Consider the following 17702-nt stretch of genomic DNA (forward strand, 5'->3'; position numbering starts at 1 on the left):
TGTCCCTACATCAGTCTGTAGAACTACAGTGAGAAGATGGAGGGACTCTGCATGAAGGACTCCACGAGATATGGAAAGAGTGATAGTGCTTTGGCTTTATCACAAGTTACAAAGTGTGACCTGAGTCAGGGAGAGAGGTGTTTTCTCTGCACCTCTTTGAGTTCCTGGGGGTTTAGTGCTCTGAGAGTTTTTCAGTGGTAGCATTTTGGTCTGGATAAATTGCATGGGGTGGAGTTAAATAGGCAAAAGAGACGTTATTCAAGATTATCATAATGGGGAGAGAGTAAGAACTCAACTCCAGTAAGACAAAAGTTTGGAGAGTTTTAAAGCAGTGCGGTGAGCTAGTGGAAAGTAACTGGAGGACATTAGTGGGGAGGTTGGGCCATGTGTTTAGTCCATTTGTGTTTGCTAATTGGCACTTACTGAACTCAGGTTCCTACCCTCCTACAGAGACAGAGAGATAGGTGCCCTATCTTTCTCTATGTTTGTAGTTAGAGGGATGACTCCCAATCCCTTGAGAAAGACATTCCTGGGTTGTAAAACTGGCAAGAGACTAGGAGATTTACATCTTAAAGGGGCAGAGACAAAATTTACAGATGCAAGTTTTCCTAAGTAAATGCTCTAAGAAAAGGTAGATCAGGGAGCTAGAGTCAGGAAGAAGCCTGTCTAAAGGTTAGTCAAGCTGAGCGAATGTTAAGTCTATCTTGGTCAGACATCGGTGTTTTCATGGAATATGGTTGTAGCAGTAGAACTGAGAGGTACTGCCCTCAGTGGTTTCAAGGGAGTGGGCATCACTGAAAAGACAGGGTTGGGAGACTTGTGAGGCTCTTCTGGAACGCCCAGAAACAGATGGAGGGCTGTGCAAAGGATCGAGAGTATGTGTGACATAGATAGAGGCAAGACCAGTGAAATTTGGGTTATTGCCATTAACGAGGTCCCACAACTGGCGAGGCCTGGGGAATACAGGTTACTGAAGTAAAACATTTTAAACTGACTTTGAAACTTATTGCAGCATTTAGTCCAGGAGTGCATGTACTGAGACATGTTGCTTTTCTGGCCTTCATACAAAGGGTGCTGTGGTAGAGTGGAAATAACACTTTTACACAGCTAAAAGAACTGAGTATTTTTGTTTGTTTTTTGTTGTATTCTACCATTTACCAGCTAAACAGTCTTATATGAGTCACTCATATTTCCTTTACTTCCTTATGAGGAAATTGGGGATAATATATCTACTTCACAGGGTTGTTATCAGGATGAAATCAGTGTACCTGAGATCCTTTGCAAAGCCTTATGAACAGCAAGTATGATGTGTTTCTTTTGACCTCCAATGTGTCTCATCCATTACTTAAACACAGCCTTAATGTGACCCCAGTCATGTCCCTGTAGGACCATTGTAACTTTTCATAATCAGACTATTTCTTTTATGCTCTGTTTATGCAAATTTACTCTAGTTCCCATTCATTTAAGCAGCACATACATGTTCTAAATAGATTTTTTTTCCTCTCTATTTCATCTGTCATGCTTGATCTATGTACCAGCTCACCAAATCTTGGACATGGACTTCCATCTTTTCTACATTACTCTCTCTCAGGAGGTCTTTTGTGATGAAATGGAAGTCAGTGGAAGTCTTGCCCGTCACACTCCTTCCTGAATACACATGTTGCCATTTGCTTGCTAAAATGTCTCAGTGCTCGCTTAGTGATTTTTATGTTCTTTATGGGTCTGTTTGAATTTGACTAAATTATACTGTGTAGCCGTAAGCGGCTCAACATCAATATCTACACATGATAAATCAATTCAGTTTATAGAATATCTAAAGAGGATGCCAAAGAAAAATCTGTGCTCTTTGATAGAAAATGTGGGTGTTGATAAGAAAAGAAAATCATTATTTGGTGGGAGAGTTAAACATTTGCTTACCGGAAAAAAATAACTTCTTAACTTCAAAGGAATTGCTTATTTTTCCATTAAATACTCAGGACAAAAAAAGTAACTATTTTGAAAGGACTATCTAATGATGCAGTCGTAGTTACTTTGGTATTTGGCCCTTGTTCTGTAGTAATTTAGTCTGAACAAGACCCGAGTGTGTGCTATTCTTTGGCTTTGTGGTCCTCTAAACATAGGCACTGATGGCATTCACGATTATAGATTAAATAGGGCCAACTCTTGTGAGTAATTTGTTAGAAAACTCCCACAGAGATACCTATGGTGCAGCTGAACAATGATGTTGGTAGTGTGTTCTTTTGCTTTAGGAAAAGCTACAGCATTCCAACACGGGATTCAATGCCTGGTACTGGAAGACTCTTCTCTATTTGATGTAAATTAAACATTGAGTACACTCTGCCTGGTATTGCAATTAGCATCTGGGCCCTGACCAAATTCTAATTGTGCAATTGCAGGTTACTTACCACTGGATAAGAAATATACTCCGCCATGTCCTTACTTTGTTATATAATTTTGCCTGGGGTTGTGAAATCACTGTTGCATTCTGCCACTGTGTGCAGCCAGTGGGCTTTTAGAAATTTCAGCATGAAAGGCTCTCAAGAAAACATGAAAGTCTTTTAACATAAGGTTATCTCCAGGAGACTACTGTTCGGTTTAGTTATGTGATTGCATTTGAACAAATATACTTTTCTTTAGTTCTACTTAGTGGTTTTTAAATTAATGGACTTTATGATAGGTTTTCAGATCTTGTGCTTTCAATTCTATTTTTTTAGGGGCTGTGGCTAAAAGTTTTCAGGATGAGATATGCAGTGTTTTGAGATGAAAAATAAAAGTACAATCAACTAGACATTATTTTGCTGATCTGAATTTTTTTTGGAAATAAAAACAGTAGAAGGCTAGTATTCTTAAGAGAAAATAAAATTTTTGGAAGACAGCTGCTGGATAGTCTAATTTTTTATTGATTGATTAAATTTTTCACATTTTGAAGAAAATATTACTTGAGGTACCAACGGATTCTTTGTGAGGTGGCAACAAAGGGCTGCTTGGTTTACACCAGGGTCAGCAAACTAAAACCCAGAGGCTCAATCAAGTCCACCACCTACTTTCGTAAAGGAACATGGCCATGCCCATTTGTGTATGCATTTTCTATGTCTCCTTTTGTAGAGACAGTATGGCCTATAAGGCTTAAAATATTTACTATCTGGCCCTTTCTAGAAAAAAGTTTGCCAACCTGTGGTCTACATCATTAACTTTATCTTGTGGAATCAGAGCTGAGTTTGTACATCCTCAAAACTATGGGAGAATCAAACCACATATTTGACAAACAGCTAAACCTAAGACTTTTCTATCCCTTGTACTCTGGATACACATTTGTGGCAACCACAAGCTTCCCTTGTTTTTCCTGCAGAGCCCCAGCTCTTGTCTGTGACTGTGGCACCAGAAATTTGGGGTGGATAGACCGTTGTTGGATTAATGGTATGTATTTTTGCCTAAACCCTTGAAATTATGTTTTGAACACAATGGAAACATTAGGCGGTTTGCAGCAGCTTCATATTTTAGGCTGCCTGTTTAGAACTGCCCTTGTGCTGCAGTTTGCACTTACACTATAAAGGTAGAACAACATACATCTCTTCTTTTACTGTTAGCTCAAACTGATCACACGCCTTTTTCTAAACCATTACTGTAGACTAATCAGAATCTACACCTGCAATTTGGAATAGGGTTACTTACCCCTGTAACACTTGGGAGAAGAGTGGACACCTGGAATGGTTATTCTCCTTTTGCCCCTGCAGAGCTACCCCTTCTCTGTCTATTTTATCTTGAGTTCCCCCAAAGCAGAACTTGAGAAAAGGGATACATGAAGATAGTTATTTTGGGAAATGATATCAGACAATAGGAGTCAGGGGACCGGCAGTAGTAAAACAGAGAAGGAGGTAAAGTGAATTCAACAGTAAAAAGTTTTAAAGTTGAGTGTTAGTTACTGTTATGGGCAACTGGGGCTGTCTGGCAACTGGGGCTCAGTCTAACAGAGAACATCTGAAGAACCCTGTAGATCCCATCTCAGAATTGTCTGCTCAAGACACGGAAGAAATTATATTTACCTATTGGTTTCCAAACCCAAACGGTCAAGGGTTGCCCCAGGGACCACTAACTTTCTATGTACAGTTTGAACATGCTGCAGAATGGGTAAGCAGGCTAGTCTCCTGTAGGTGTCTCATGTGGTGAAGGCAGAGGATTCCTGAGAAACAAGAGACATGCTGTGAAACTGAGTCCAGGGGCTATTGCTGCATCTAGTTGACCTAGCAATGGCCAGGACAAGATGATAGGCCAAGGGAATGTGAGGCAAGACATAAAATATGTATATTTCACTGCCCTTCTTAACCTGCTACATACCTCAGGGGCTGATATCAGTAGCCTAGATCACCTGATCTCCTTTGCTATCTGGCTTCTCACTGAGTCTTGGTACCAGGAGACATGGGAGGAAATCCAAAGGCAGGAGAGAAAAATGGTGGGGTATTTATTTCCCCCAGCTTCCTCCCTCCTTGGGCTGCCATCGGCACAACTCCTATTGGGTAGGTAGTCCTGTTTCTGTTGCTCCAGCTCTCTTTGGGTTTTGGTAACACCATTCTCTTTATTCCACAGGCCATAGCTTCTTCCAGAAGACCTCCTGTAGCTATAGCTTTCCCTTGGGTTCAATAACCTCTTGTCCCTCTTTGCCTTCAAGCCTGAAGTAGGTATTAGCTCTCTGCTATTGCTGATCCTTGGAGCTTGCTCAGACCACTCTAAATAGTCCTTTCATTGAACTTTCATCTATTTAATCCTTTGATTGTAGCTTCATTTTCTGTCTAAACAAAACTGAGATTTTGTTAGCAGTAAAGAAGGGGAAACGTCTTTTGGGTTGGCATCCAAAAGTGTCTGTTATTTCTGTTAGGAGGACCAGAACAAACAGAAAGCTTGCCACTGGCTTCAATACACTTTGAAAAATGACACAGAGATGAAATCCCTCTTCTGTGACAGCTTTCACCTTCAGTGATTGCTACTCCCATATTTGAGTTGTTGAACTGGGAATGCTCTATTTATAGATATCTTTTCAATGTAAAGGATTTAAACAATACAAAAAGACATAAAGATGAAAGTGAAAATCTCCTATAGATCAGTATTAACATATTGGTGTATATTCCTTCAGACTCTCTTGAATGGGTCTATAAAGTAAATCGGCACCTCAATTTTATGTTTGGAAGGAAGACACTATAAAAAAGTGGAATGGGTGAGAAGGAATAAGGAGAATTAAGGCATCATGTTGTTGGATAAGCACCAAGTTTGGATGTATCTATTATTCAAGGATGTGCAAACAAGGAAAAAGGAAATAGAAGAGAAAAAAAAGAAAACAAAAAGAACAAATATTTACAATCCCTCAAAAAAAACCCACCACAATTCAAAGGAAGACCATGCTTTTAAAAAACGTCTCCATGATTAAATACTTGTGACAACTTAAATGTCCATCATGGGGTAGTAGACGAATGTATTACGGTGGACTCAGTGCTACTTACTACTTTGAGAGCAGTGTTACTTCAGTGAATAAATGTGGTAGCCATTCTGTGATACATTTAAAGAAGTGTTTATAAACATGTAAAAAAGATATTTGTATGAATGCTACTTGTGTACTACTTTGAGAACAGTGTTGTTATATGTTAATAGAATGAAGTAGAATGTTATATGCTAATATGAAATGATCTTCAAGATATATTAAGTGAAAAAAAACAAGGCTTATAGAAAATCATCTCATTTGTATTAAAAACAGAAAACATAAATGTACATTTACATGCTTGTATATACATAAAACATTTCTGGAAGGAAATGAGAAATTATTAACAATGTTTGATTATAGGAAAGGGAAGGATATTTGGGATAAGAGGGAAGTTTGCTCTTAATTACATACATTTTTGTCATGGTTGATTGTTTTTCCTGTTCACATATTACTTATTCAACTAGTGAAGATTTACTAGAGGGAACACTATTACATCTTTATTGTGCACTCAGTTAACTTTAAGAAGACACAGAATCTCTGAAATGAGAGAAGAAAGATGACGAAGAAATAGAAAAGGGGTTTCTACACACTTGTAAGTATAAAAGGAACTGACAAGAAAAGTTTAAATTGTAAAGCAATTAGGGCTTCCCTGGTGGCGCAGTGGTTGAGAGTCCGCCTGCCGAGGCAGGGGACACGGGTTCATGCCCCAGTCTGGGAAGATCCCACATGCCGCGGAGTGGCTGGGCCTGTGAGCCATGGCTGCTGGGCCTGAGCGTCCGGAGCCTGTGCTCCGCAACGGGAGAGGCCACAATAGTGAGAGGCCCATGTACCAAAAAAAAAAAAAAAAATTGTAAAGAAATTAAAAATATAATGAGAAAATTAAAGTCTATGTTAGAAGCAGTACAGATAAGAATCCTCTCTCAGAGAAGCAACCAGTGACTTGGAAGACATCTTTCAACAATTCTCCCAGGATTCAGAGGATAAGAACAAAGAGAGGAAATTAACAAGAGTGAAGAGCACAGGTGTAAAAAGACACCTATTCGACCTACAAAAAATTGGTCTTCCAAGAAGAGAGAACAAATTGAACACAGCAAACATCAGAAAATAACAGTATAAAACTTTTCTGAGGTGAAGAATATCCTGAGGCAGCACATAAGGCAAAGTGGGCAAAACGAAAACAATACCTAAACGTATCCTGGTGAAATTTTTGAATTTCAACAGTAAACAAAGAATCTTCTGCACATCCAGAAAGAAAAAATAGAAAAATCTGACTGGTTTTGTTCTTTTCCCACATAACAAAAAACATTAGATACCAGTGGAACAATGTCTGTAGAATTTTGGAGTAAATAAAAAGAATTTGAGCTCTAACCAGGAATTTCTTACTCAATCATGATATCACTCATGTATATAAAAAGTATTTTTATTTAGTATATATTGATACATTTATTATGAGCTTTAGAAAATATACCCTCATATTATTCCTGATAAAAAAGATTACTCAAAGGTACACTTAAACTAACCAAGAATTTCTTTTGTAGATACACACAAGATTATTCTAATATTTAAATGGTTAAATCAAAGGAACTAGAATAGCTAAAACAATTTGAAAAATGAAAAATTGGGAGAAATCAGTCTACCCAGTTTCTACAGTACCAAGACTCTGTGTTATTGGCAGAGAGATAGACACATAGATCAATGGACAGAATAGAGAACCGAGAAATGGACCCACACAAATATGTCCAATTGATTTTTGACAAAGATGCAATCCAATGGAGGAAAAACAGCCTTTTCAACAAATGGTACAGAAGCAAGTAGACATCAGTAGACAACCAGAGATACTCACCGTTGGAAAACCAAAGGCAATCAACTAGTTGGAAATAGAAGTGAAACAAAAAATATGATCAATATAGCAAAAAATGGGGAAAAAAAAGAGTAGGCATACAGGAGTATGCTTATCAAGTGGTAAGCATAAAACATATTGTAAATAAAAAGGGAACAGAGTAAGACCAAATATATAAATTATGATAATAAATTTAAATGGGTTAACCTTTTAAATAAGAAAATGAAGATGTTCAGGTATGGTTAACAAGCATATAACAAATAAAAGTACAAAACAAAATCTAAAAAGTTAAGTTAGATGCCATGTAAGAGATACACAAGGAAGGGACATTTCAAAATAAAATCTAGGAACAATACACATTAGGCGAACACTACAGATAAAAAGCACAGATAGCAATATTAATATCAAAGAAAATAGAATTCATAGCAAAAACCATTAAATGGGACCAGGAGGTTCTTTTTGTATAAATTTAATAGTAATTAATTTTTATGTACTGAATAAAAAAAAGCAAAATATATAAAGCAAACTAAAAATATTAGATTTTGAACCTACCTCTTTCAGTTTATAACAGAGCAAAAAGTCAAACATAAAGAAAAAGAACATATAAATAAAACAATTTATAAAAGTACCTAATAATATAATGACATTTATATTTATAATATAAATAATAAATATACTATGCAGTATTTTAGTATAATAATATAGTATATAAAGTAATAGCATCTAAATAACGTAATTTATAATATATTTCATTGACATAGTTCTAACTCTTCATTACTAACAGAATATACATTTTTGTCAACTCACAATAAAACATTTACCAAAACTGAGAAACTACTAGTCCACAAAGAAACTGTTTTAAGTTCTAGAAAATGGAATTATAACGAATACATTCTTTGGCCCTAATGCAAAATAAACCAGAAATTAATAATAAGGAAGCAAAACATCTCTAACTATTGGAGATGAAACAAACATTATTGCAAACTAGCCTCCTTTAAACTCTTAAGTCAAAGAGAAGTTCAAACCAGCTGTTAGAAAAAAATAATAACAAGGATGACATTAAATAAGAACATTAATGGCATATTATCAAAGCTGCAATCAGAGGCAAATTCATAGTTTAAATTTTTCATTATGAAACAAGAAACAAATAATTCACTCAAGAAATTATTAAAGGTAAAACCAAATAACATGAAGTTAAGCAGAGACAAAAATTTATGTAAGCCTCATGAGGACATGGGCCTTGTCTGTTCTGTTCAGAGCTGGGAACCCACCTGTGTCCTGATCCTAGTTCAGGCACTTGATAAATGTTTGTTAAATTGATGTGTGAATAAGTGGTTAATAAGTGAATGAATAAAAACAGAATTTGTGGAATAAAGACTATTAATAGAACTGAAAATATAAGATTTTCCTGAGTGCAAATGCCTGTTTACAGGGCAAAAAGATGAGCTGAGCCTAGTGTGGTCTTAGACACACAGGTGGAGAGTGCCAGAGGCCTCACTGTTCATTTCTGGAATGTTTAGCACCTGCTGGGGGCAAAAATCTGTCACAGAGGGGGGCTTTTCTCTGCGAAAACCTGCATTGTGGCAGTTTAGTGGCACTGCAAGGGAAAAAAGCCATCCTTCCCCCTCTTATTGCTTACCCTCAAAATCCTTTGAAGAGGTGCTGAAGTGTTCCATTGCAACCTGAAAATAAAATCTTCATAATAACAAAAGTGATTGAGGCTTACTTTGAGGTTTCTTACTGATAGCAAAATGTTTCTTGAACCCACAGTTTGAAATAGAAGGTTGCTGGACTGCTGAGCGCTGAGAAACTGAAGGAGAGGGAGGGTTTTTATTGCTACAAGAAAGAATGTAGGATCATTAAAGACTCATTTGATTACTTTTTCTTGGTTCCCTGTTTCAAGTCACTCTGACTGGCTTCCTTCACTTATGTGTACAACATCCCCTAGTCTTCTGATGCTGAGATGAAATGATAAATCTTTATCATTGCCAATCCTTAGTCCTCAAAAAATTCTCATTCTTTTGACCGGTGAAAAGACCAACCAAATTGAAACGAAAGCCTTAAAATTTCAAAATATTGAATAATGCAGATAATACCAATTTTTTGGTCACAGCTCAGGGTAAGGTCCCACTCAACTGGCATTCCACTTAAAAGAGCACAGCACACTCCTTTTAAATCAGAGTATTTCCCATGATCCTGTTTAGAATCCTAGCCATATCTAACTTCTCAGGTACTTCACATGAAGACTAGTTTGCCTTTTCGCTTTTGTTTGGGAGGTCACCTTCATCAGGGCTGTAATTAATTCTTGCCGGGCTAATAGTGTTCCCTGTGAATCACACAGGTCTTGAGGGGAGAAAATTGATAATCTAATAACCACAACAAAATGAGACATCTTCACCTTCCAGACCAGGTATCTGGCGCTCTCTTTTTTTGGCTGACACAGCTTGGTCTGTAGTTATGATTGCTCCTAGCTGTAGGGAAAATAAAAAATAGTTCATTGGCTTTCTTTAGGTTAGCAGCATCCTCTGTTTCTGTTTTCAAGTGCAAAGTCAGATTCTGAGTCAGCCCATCCCTTTACCTGGAAGCAAAGGCTTTTCATGCAATGAGATACAATGGCTTAGCTTGCATGAGGTTTTTGGGAAAAGGCCAAATATTCAAAAAACCATCTGCTTGCACTGCTCATAAATCACAGTAATGATTGCCCTTGATCTGCAGCCATTCCCTATTATAGAGGATATTGGTTTCCAAAAGATGTCACAGCATATTAAAATGAGATGGTCTCTTCCAAGCAGAAAATTCCTCTTTACCATTACATTATATAGTGGAGTAGAATTATGTCATGTTAGCCCTCAAAGGCAGATAGGATCTCAGAGAAGATGCAGGTGAAGGGGTGGCTGTAAATTTTGCAACTAGCATAAACGACAAGCTGCTAAATTTTTTTGTGCTTTCCTTCAGTCAAATACTGTAAGAATTTGAAATGATTGGGAGCAAGGAATTCTATTTCTGAAGACATCTTTTAACCAGGTGTCCATCTTGTCTCTTGTAACACTGTTTCTCACCAGGAGCAGAGACAACAGCAGTTAGTAGAATGAATATAAAGAATGACTGTACTGCAAATAGCCCATGAAAGCTAGACACTGTTATTATTTAGCACTTGGAGGACCATGTACAGAATGCTTGGCATTGTACAGAGCACAGGGGGTGACAGGATGTCTGGCCAATGGCTTTGATGATCTAAATGAGACACAACCTTCCAAGGAGCTGGCATGGCACAAGCATGCTCCACTCATGTACCCTCTGTGGTAAAAGCCAGTGAAGTGCTGGGTCTGAAATCCACAAAGCCTTGGGAAATCCTTGGTACTTTCTTTAACACCCAGCATTCATTCCAGCTGGGTTGATCTGACAGCATGTTGCTGGGTGATCTGTAGGGAGATGGTTGCCATTACAGCCTCATACGTGGTATCTCTGTTGAGACAGTGGCTGCAATGAGGGCTCTCTCATTCTGTATTTACCACCTGGCCTGAAATCTCTTGTGTGCTCTGTACTTATCCTGAGTAACATGAAAATTCTATTGTTGCCAAGTGGTGATATTTGCCTCAGCTGTGTGTTCAGATTGTCTTCAATAAGCATTAAGTACGATAAGTGTGGTCAACTTTGATTCGCATTTTTGCTTTAAATTTGGTTTTTGTGACAGCTATGTGAGATCTCATTAGGATGAGATCCTCTCCTGAGGATGTTGGAATGTATTATGGTTCATGCTTGGGATGGGGAAGTAGGGGAAAGTCCAGAGTAGGAGAGGGCAGGAGAAGACAATGGTTAAGCAAAAGATTTTGGTGTTTTACAGACCTGGGTTTGAGTCCAGTTCTACTACATACTTTGGAAATATATAACATTGAACCAATTATCTAAACTGTCTAATACGAATTTTCTTCATTGATAATAATAGTCCTACCTCATAAGAATGTTGTGAGGATTAAAATTAGACATATGTGTTTATGTATACACACACATATATGTATATATGTGCATAAATGTATTATATACATGTAGTATATACATGTATATATGTGTATATATATATATATATATATATACACACATACACATACACACACACATATTCATGAACATGTAGCCTGAGTACTCAATAGAAGGTAGCTATTATTACTCCCGTTTGAGAAAGTAACAATTCCAGGGCAGACTTAGGTAGAACAAAAAAGTTAGTGACTGGGGGCTTCCCTGGTGGCGCAGAGGTTGAGAGTCCGCCTGCCGATGCAGGGGACACGGGTTCGTGCCCCGGTCCGGGAAGATCCCACATGCTGTGGAGCGGCTGGGCCCGTGAGCCATGGCCGCTGAGCCTGTGCGTCCGGAGCCTGTGCTCCGCAATGGGAGAGGCCACAACAGTGAGAGGCCCTCGTACCGCAAAATAAATAAATAAATAAGTGCCTGAAACAGAATTGAACAACCAAAGCGAGAGGTGATCCAATAAAGACTATAGCAGCGTCATTTCCTTTATCTCCAGCTGGTTGTGTGTTTCGCCAATTCTTATGGGGACAGATTGAAAATTCAAATTGAATCAACATTGAGCACTGTGTGTGTGTGTGTGTGTGTGTGTGTGTGCACACACTCACGTGCATGTGCCTGCCTGTATATGTATACTTCATTTTGCAAGGAAAAGCAGTAGTCTCAGTTAACTGAGAGATGGGACACATGGGAAGTAGGGAAATACAGGGAGCTGTATAATACAGCTCCTGTCCTGGGCTTTAAGAGCCTGGAATGAGGTCCACAGCTGCTCCGGTTACAGCAGCAGCTCCAGCGACTGCTGTGTGTATGAAGATTCAATCATTTTTCACTCCTCAGAAAGAGATGCCTGTTACCAACCACCACCCCGCTCTAGTGAGCATAATTGTCTTGGCTGAAGTTACCTTTCCCTGCTTCTCTTGACTTTCAGAAAAGCTCACTGTCTGCCTTCTGTTGCTTCATTCACTCTGAGGACTGGGTCTCCCGTTTCATGTGTGCATTACTGGGCCATGCCATCCTGGCAAAGATAACTGATCCAGGGGTGGGCACCTGACCCAAGCTGGGAAAATATTCTTCTTTCTCACTGGAAATACAAAATCAGAATAAATAGCTAGGGAGGAGGGGCTTCCCTGGTGACGCAGTGGTTGAGAGTCTGCCTGCCGATGCAGGGGACATGGGTTCGTGCCCCGGTCCAGGAAGATCCCACATGCCGCGGAGCGGCTGGGCCAGTGAGCCATGGCCGCTGAGCCTGCGTGTCCGGAGCCTGTGTTCCACAATGGGAGAGGCCACAACAGTGAGAGGCCCGCGTACCACAAAAAAAAAAAAAAAAAAAAGCTAGCGAGTAGTAGCTGACTTTTGTTAATAGCCACTCTCCAGATCAGGGTTTCTCAACCCTGGCACTATTGACATTTTAGGCTGGACAGTTTGTCATCCAGCTGGGGCTGTTCTATCTCTGCATTATATGATACCTAGCTGCATCCCTGGACTTTACCCACTAGATACCAGTAGCATTCCTTCTCCTCCCACCCTCTCCCCATCTGCCACAGTGTCACCATCAAAACTGTATTCAGATCTTGCCAAACGCTCCTTTGGGGGGAAGTTGCCATGGTCAGAACCACCGCTAGTCATTAGCAGGTAACGCTCAAAGCACTGGGACACTGATACGCCAGCCTGGACAAGGGGGTCCCAGCAGGCCATCAAGAGTGAATACTCTCTGTGTTCATTATATCACTGATATCAAGGTGTTGGGCCTGAGAAAACAGGAAAAGGGAAATTCCCCAGATGTTTTGGTTCAAGGAGTAGGAGATAACATCTGCAAAAGTTCTCAGGTTGATACTATGACATTTCTATGGCATTAATGATTTAGAATATGTTGGGATATTATTTCCAACCTAAAATACAAGTTTATATACCTGGTCTCCCTGACATGGAGATGGAAGCACAGCACATAGCATGGGGGTCCCCTTCAGATTTTGAAGACAGTCTGTATCGTATTTGAAAGAAGTATGTTGTACATTGTCTCCGACCTGTTTCCTTAGCATCTTAGTCTGCTTTCATTTAGTTTTACTATGTCACAAATAACCTTGAGAATCTCAGTGGTTTACAAAAATAAGCATTTCTCTCTCCTTCACTTGCATCACTCGTTGCCACGGGAATGCTATTCCAGGCTGCAGGTAGGGCTCAGGTCTGCTCCATGTGCCCTTATAGGGCCAGAGTTGAAAGAGCGCCACCTACTTGTGATGTTCTCTTGGTGCAGGACAGGGGTGCAAGAGAGCGATTGGTAACACACATCACACCTTAAAGTCTCTTCTAGGAACTGGAATCCTGTCATGTCCATCCACATTCTATTGTTCAAAGTAAGTCATATGGTGGGGAAGCACAAAGTCTTTGAGACAAGGAAATATACTTTATCCACAGTGAACCGTGGCAAGAAAAGGGAGAGAAATAATTGTGAATGTATCACCTCCAGGTACCTGAAAACCTCCCAGAGAAAGAGAAGCACTTTTCACTCTCCCAGAGCAAAGTTCATGCTACTCGTTTCTCAGCCCTTATAACCCAGCAAGTCCAAAGGTGCTGTTTGGAGACGGGGTTGCACAATGGAGTCTGTAATAAGCCCTAATGGGACAATCTAATGGTGGTCTCTAGAGTCTGAAGGCAAATGCATGCTCTTCTTTCCAGATGATTATCCTTTTTAGATGAGCTCCCAACTTTTAAATGGACTCGACTCTGGTGAAGACAGAATACCTGGTCCATAGAAAGCTATAGTGTTTGAACTACTCATAAGCAACTAAGAGTGTTTGAAGTACTCATAAGCAACTAATAACATTTGATATATCTAGCTTTAAAGCTGGGTATGGCTGGTAACATTCCACCGTCAAACCAGATCCTGAAGGCACAAATTACTTACACAGTCAGGTCATACATACTCCCGTTGTTCCTATTCCCATGAATTCCTTAGTCCATACCTATGAATGCCCTCATGGGTGGTTTCCTATAGCCACTTGACTAAAGATAAAACTGTCATGCTTCATTCTCGGTGAAATGCTGACATGAACTGAAATGGTCTATATAGTGTGACAGCTCCAGACAGGAGTGGCACTGAAAGACAGCGGAGGAAATTAAAACTCTTTGTGGCCAAAACAGCAAGCATACCAACATGCTTATTTACTCTCTAAAATCAGGATCGATCTTGATTTCTAGGCAATTGTTATTGTCTGGCCCTTGCTGGGGAAGAGCAAGATTAGAATATTAGTGACAAGAAGCTTAAGGAATAGGCTGGTGTGGATGAGCTTAAAGCATGAAAACAATTGTATCTCATGCCTGACTTTCAGAAAACTTTCACTGTAGAAGACACTCTCAGTAATCAGGTAGACAGGATGGTCCATAGATGTCATCATTTTCCTTTATTATTCAGTATGGTGGTTAATCAGTGGGCTTATGAACAAGGCAGGCATAGTGGCAGAGATAGATGCTAGGCTTGCTATAGGCTCAACTGAGTGAATTTCCCTTCACTAGGTCTGACTTGCCTACCTAGGATCATTGCTGAGTGCCTAATTTTTCAAGCAATGGCATCCCATTCTGAACCTCAGTCTGGCACCAAACCTCAAGGATGCTTTCTGGGCACCTGGTAATTAGATCAACCAAATTGGGCCCCTGCCATCAGTGAATAAATCGGGGATTTTTTTTTTACTCTCAGAAGAGATATGCATGCTCTGGATTCTCTTTCTTCCCTTCGTACCTATGCACATCATCTGTGAGTTTACTGAAGGTCGTATGCACTGTCAGTAAACATACTATCACCAGATTCACTTTACAGCAAAAGTGGCCAATGAGGTGATATCCAAGGGATTAATGGATACTATCATGTACCCTATCATTCAGAAAATACTGGCCTTATATTCAGTGACCTATAAAAACCCAGCTGTATGACATGAGCTGGCAGCTATCACCTTGCAATTTTAGGGTGCTATTTTTTAAGATGCACTATGTTCTCTGTACCTGTTATTGGCAGATTTGTACAGCAAAAAAATCCAAGACATCCTGAAGCATTCCTGTTTCCTTTTCTTTCTGAGAGTAGGTTACTCAAACTTTTCTTCACTTTTATGAAATACCCTAGTATACGTCTAACAATCCCTCCCCCACTTTTTGCTGCAGCTTGTGAGTTGGTTCAGTTCCTTGCAACCAAAAGATTCTTAATGAATACACCCTACTACTAAAGTATTCTTCTTGGTTTTTAAAATAGCAATAAGAGAAGCTCTAATGATCATTTTCATCGAGGCAAATAAGATAGTTGACAATTTTTCAAGAGTATGGCAGACATTTTATTTGCACACTCCGTATCCATCCTCCTTCACTTTATTTCTAAAAGACATTCTGATGTTCTTTAAGAAAGCAAGGTACCCAGCTAAAGAAATTTGCAGCAGGGGATGAATAAAGAGGGCCATAGGGACTTCCCTGGTGGTGCAGTGGTTAAGAATCCGCCTGCCAATGCAGGGGACACGGGTTTGATCCCTGGTCCAGGAAGATTCCACACGCCGCAGAGCAACTAAGCACGTGCACTGCAACTACTGAACCTGTGCTATAGAGCCCGTGAGCCGCAACTACTGAGCCTGCTTGCCGCAACTAGAGAAAGCCCATGCACAGCAACCAAGACCCAATGCAGCCAGAAAAAAAAAAAAAACAAAAACCAGGGCCATAGCTCTGGTAACGTACGTAGTACAAGTAGATGCTGCTTTCAGGAAAGCCTTCTAAAGGGAACAATAAACCTCCCACCTTACACCCTTAGCCCTTCACATTCCCTTCTTTTTCTTGCCTGGAATGCAGAGTGAGTTGACTTTGGAGCTGTCTTGTATCCATGGATGAACTGAGGATGACAGAGCAGAAGGATCGAAGGGTGTCTTTGTGGAGTCTTTGGACTAACCCTGGATTGCCTACTTCTGGACTTACTCTAATGAGAGAAGAGCTGAACCCTCTTTGATTAAACCACTACATTTTGGAGTCTGTACATTTCATCCAATGCAGTATTGAACTGGCATCCACAGTTTCCCTTTTTATTACAGTTTCAGGATTGAACGAAAAATCTTTCTATTTCCATACAGGTGACAGAGCTATGCAGATGATTTGAAGCTATTGAAAGTATAATTTATGGCTATGTTTTTTAAATTATAGGGATTCAAATAACTAATAATTTTTGTTAGAATTGCTATGATTTTAACCGACAAAAAGAACACAGATGAGAAATTTAGGACAAAGTAAGTTTTTATGTGCCAATTTCAGGCATATTTGTTTATCTTCAATTTATTTCCCCCAAACACAGAAATTACCTTATTTTTAAAAAGTGCTCTCTTTTCTGTTACCAGTAAATTCTGCCATCACCAGGGAATATGTTCTGCCCTCTAGTGGTGCTGATGGATTTTTGTTTTACCTTCAACCCTACAGCACTGTCTCCAGATTTCCTTGAGGAATATTCACATTTGCCTCGATAAGCAGTTAGTCCACTGTGAAGATATTTTCCAGGGCTAACGCAAGGGTCATGTCTTTATTTTCTCTTGTTCTGTTTCTTACCAAGTAGTCTTTGAGATTTTGTACATGCCAGCTGGGGGGTTTCCATTTTAGTTGTACAGAACTGTGTGTCAATATATCTACCATGTCAAAGCACGTGAACATAAACTTCAGGAGCCCCAGGAACTAAGGGCAATATCTAGGCCAACATCTAGACAGAAGTTTGAGGATCGCAGTGTCCTCAAGCTGGAGGGGATCTTCAGGATCAGGTCACTAGAGACCTCACTTCAGAGTTGCCTGGACAAAGGCTAAGAAGGTGGTGAACCCATCCTACTCTGGAACTAGAATCAGGGAGCTAGGAACGGAGTCCTAATGTCCTATTTAGTGCTCTTTCTAGGACCTTCCACATCTCTTTCCTTCTCTATTCAGATCTTTTCTCCTCATACCCACTTTCTCTTTAAACGTCCCCCCATGTGACCATTTATAGCCAGTTCTCCTTCTTTTGAACGTTTCCCACTTAGAAAGGATTTGCATCTACTTGTTCAGTCATGATGCATCTTCTTTGTATGTATCTGAAGTCTCTAATCGGAAGTCAGAAGCTGGCGATGCCCCCTCTCCTGAGGCTCTGACAACAGTCTTCTGCGGGTGTCTTTTGTACTGACGGCTCAAACCCTCACCAGGAATTCCCTTCCAAGGCATTGCCTCCCCTCCTTGTATTTTAAGAACCTCTGTACTAGTTTCCTATGGCTGCTGGAATAAAACACCACAAAGTTGCTGGCTTAAAACAACAGATTTATTCTCTTATGGTTCTGGAAGCCGGAAATCCAGAATGGTTTTCACTGGGCTGAAATCAAGGCATCGGCAGGGCTG

The sequence above is a fragment of the Orcinus orca genome, chromosome 9 (assembly GCF_937001465.1).
Source record: "Orcinus orca chromosome 9, mOrcOrc1.1, whole genome shotgun sequence".
Taxonomy (NCBI): Eukaryota; Metazoa; Chordata; class Mammalia; order Artiodactyla; family Delphinidae; genus Orcinus; species Orcinus orca.